Source organism: Glycine max, chromosome 20, assembly GCF_000004515.6.
Source record: "Glycine max cultivar Williams 82 chromosome 20, Glycine_max_v4.0, whole genome shotgun sequence".
In the NCBI taxonomy this organism is placed as follows: Eukaryota; Viridiplantae; Streptophyta; class Magnoliopsida; order Fabales; family Fabaceae; genus Glycine; species Glycine max.
The window spans coordinates 2,307,962-2,311,863 of record NC_038256.2 but is presented as its reverse complement, the minus strand read 5'-3'; positions in this window follow the sequence as shown (position 1 = coordinate 2,311,863).

The following is a 3,902-nucleotide window of genomic DNA, read 5'->3' as shown; positions in this document are numbered from 1 at the left end:
GATCTTGTTATTTTAATCGCAATGCTAATCAAGATTAACTAACTGATTTGACCCCATTGTGTCTTATTCATTGACACTGCCTCATACAGCATAGATATATAACTTTAATATAAATAAAGGCAATGCTACATTAGTGCAAATCGATGTTTTAGGTACCTAAATCTTCATTGCTTTCACATGATCGAACCTGGCCATGTTAACTTTTATGATACCATCGCAAGCAATTAAGCTGTTCACGATTGGATGTTGGTTTTAAAAACAAAAATCAGGAAAGTCCGGTGTATGTTCTTTTGCACCCAGAATAATAAAACAAAGCCAAGAATAGGTTAAGAATTTCATTAGAGAGAAGAGAAACACCAACATGTGTATTTTAATTTTTTTTATGTCATCGATAATTCGCTAGGTCTTTTGTTTTTGCCGTCTGCTTGCTTCAGAGAGAAGATCAGGTCTCATTAATAGCCTCCTTAATCAATTGATGCCTAGTCTTTTTCAAGAAATGGAAAAAAAGAAAGAAAAAAGAACATAAGTCCACATTACCAATAATAACATACTTTGTTAATAATTAGAAGAATGAATTAAATAATCTTTGAAAGATGATTAATTATTTAATAAAACAATTTTAACACTTATGAGAAATAAAACAAGTAATCATTTATTTAATTGAATAATTATGTTTTATGTCACATTTTCTTTTCAGGTAAAGAATTCTTAAGGATAAAAATCCCTATATATATATATATCATACATAATTAACATTGAACTCAAGTGCATAATAATTTTCACTATATAATATAAAATATGCAATATTTTTCACAATTTAAATAAATGATATTTGAACTTGTGTATCACTACAATTACATATTATAATATATTACATAGTTTATCATTTCACATTTCAAAATTACAAAAATATTATCATTAACATAATTTAATTTTTTAATTTCTCTAATACCCCCATGTGTATGTACAATTTATTTAAACATAATTAAGCATTTTATTTTCTTGAAGCATTTTCTAGATCGACAATGATGGAAACCATGATTATATAAAATCAATCAACATTTGATTTACTGGAGGCTTCTCAGAAATACGACCTTAATTATTTATCAAGCAATTCTATTCCAACTTAATTAGTCGCACCACAAGAACAAGAATGACTAGACATTTGAAAACCAATTTGTCGATTTGTTATCATCTTTGGATCCATCTTTTCAAGGCCAACCAATCAACATTTGTCCTTGACGCATGTACATAGGCATTACAGGCTTATAGCTACAATTTCAAAGTAGCCGCAATAAATAATTAAATAAATAGAAACTTCTTGTGAGTATTTAGGGATATAATTGCATTATAAATATATATACAAGGAACAGTATATCTGTATATGTCTATCATAACTGTCATCTATAAATGTGAAATGAATATATGTGCTGCGCGTAGGGTTGAAATTGCAAAGACAAAATGATGTATCATATCCTTAGCAGTTTCCATCGAAGAAAGTAAGAGAAAAATTCAAATATATATATCACAATTAAGTTGGCCAAGACAATATGGCAAATGAGAACAATAAATTCGAACCAAACTGATGGAGATTTGGTGCGTCACTTTCTTGGAATTTCTCTTTTGGAGGCAGCCGGATGAGCACGATAGCGAGGAATTTGTGCGTATTATAAAATAGTTTTGAAAGAAAATTATAATAATAATCTTAGTGTTGTCAAGAGTCACGTACATTAATGAAACTATTATATTCGACCCCACAAAGAGGGTGTGGACCAATCTCAACATCAATGTTGTTGTTGTTGTTGTAGTGACGTATAGATGGGATGATTGTTTTCTTTGTCTCCATTAGGAGTACTTGGTTGGTTTTTAGTGACGAAATTGATATGATTAAATATACGTTTTTGTTTTGTTTAACACAAGTGGAATAATGCACCCCACACCCTGATTTTTCCAAGAGTTGGCGGAATAGGACTACTATTAATATTATAAGTCTTTTTCATGCACTAATCACATGGGCTAAGGTAATTTTTTTAAAATAATGCATCATTTATTTGCTTAATTAATTTAATTTGTACCATTGTATCAACTTTTTGTTTATGGTATCTAATATCACTACTACTGTGTATGGGTAACGTGTCGAGGGCAAACATATGGCATATATTGGCATGCATGCGTCAGAAAGTTCATAAAATAATGAAAGTAGGACTAGGACATACTGAAATCATCACATGCGAGACATTTTCTTTTTACATATGTTAAAGTGCAAAGGGTCACGCCTCTTTAATATTTATAGGTGATCTTTCACTTGTCTAAGTTATACTGAGCAGAATGCGACTATTTATTTAATAAGATTGCGATTGTCATTAATTGGACAATGCACATAATGTATTCGTTCTTGATTACATTATCTGATGTTGAAAGTGACAGTAATAAAACATTTTTTAATCAACAGAAATAAAACATACTGAATATATATATATATAATCCAGAAGCTTCATCATTTTGCTAATGCTTTTTAATTTTAACTGTTTTTACTCCTATTATTCTGAAGTGTCACTTAAGAATTTTTGTTTGAAACAGACTTAGAATAATTTACAAGAATAGTAAAAATAATAATTATCTTATATAACTAAGAGGAAAAAGTGATTATAAGACTAACTTATCCTCTTTGTTAAAATAACATAATTGTTAATAATTCAACTCTATAAAGAAAAGAAATTAACTTATCTAGTTGCAAGCATTAGTAATTTAAAATTAAAAAAACTGTAAAATTGTAATACTCAAGACAATAAGTACGTACTAAGCATTGGTGTAATATATTTTTTTAATACCTATTAACATAATAGGTAAGAAGAATTGATGTAAAAGGAGATGGAAAAAATTGTAAAAATAGTAATAAATGTATTTTTATTATTATGGAATGATAAATAATATAAATGAAAATTGCAAAAAGTATGATTTTTTAATTAAGAATGTAGGAAGTATGTTCTAATATTCTATATATAGTATATAAATATGAATCCTCATTCTCATGAAAAAAATGATTCCTCATTGTTTAATAAAACGTTTTTTAGGATGAAAATACCGAGCTTGAAATATAAATATTTGTAACATAAGTAGGAAATTCTTTGCATGATATCATCAGTGACACGCAATGGTTTTATATAGAATATTAAATCATATTCCTTAAATCCTTGTATAGTTTCTTAAATTAAAATTAAGTATTTTTTTAATTTCAATCATTTTCGTATTAAATATTGACACGTACTACAACAAAACAAATCTCTATTTTAATTAAGAAATAATACCAAATTCGTACTAGAAAATAAATTCACAGTTTTTTGCCCCTTATTATATAAAATGCAGTGCAACTTTTCGTTAGCTTTAAAAAAAAAACTGTAACTTTTCATTGAGTAAAAAGGCTTTGTAAAATATATCTTGTTATTTTTTGATGGTGTCTTGTCCTCCACCAGAAAAAAAAAATTGAAATTAGTTTGGTTGTTTGTTGGATATTTATAACCGCGAAAGAAAAGTCAATTCTTATTTCTTTTATCAAAGTGTCTCATGATAATGTTTAAATAACCTAATTACAAACAGACAATAACCGATGACAAATGAAATTAAAATCAAACTAAGAATTTGAACACCGGAAATAATAAATGAAATTAAAATCAAAATAAGAATTTGAACACCGGAAATAATAAGTTTGAATATTTGATAATTTTATTATATATCATCATCAATCTGTGTCAGTCAACTTTGCTCCTCCAAACACCTTTAATTTTATCGAGCAATTGATTAGTTATGTGGCTTATTTGCGCAACACAAATTTCCATCTTAAGCCAAAGATAAATGTCATAACAAACAACATTGCTAATTAATGGACCAGTCATTTCGGGAAA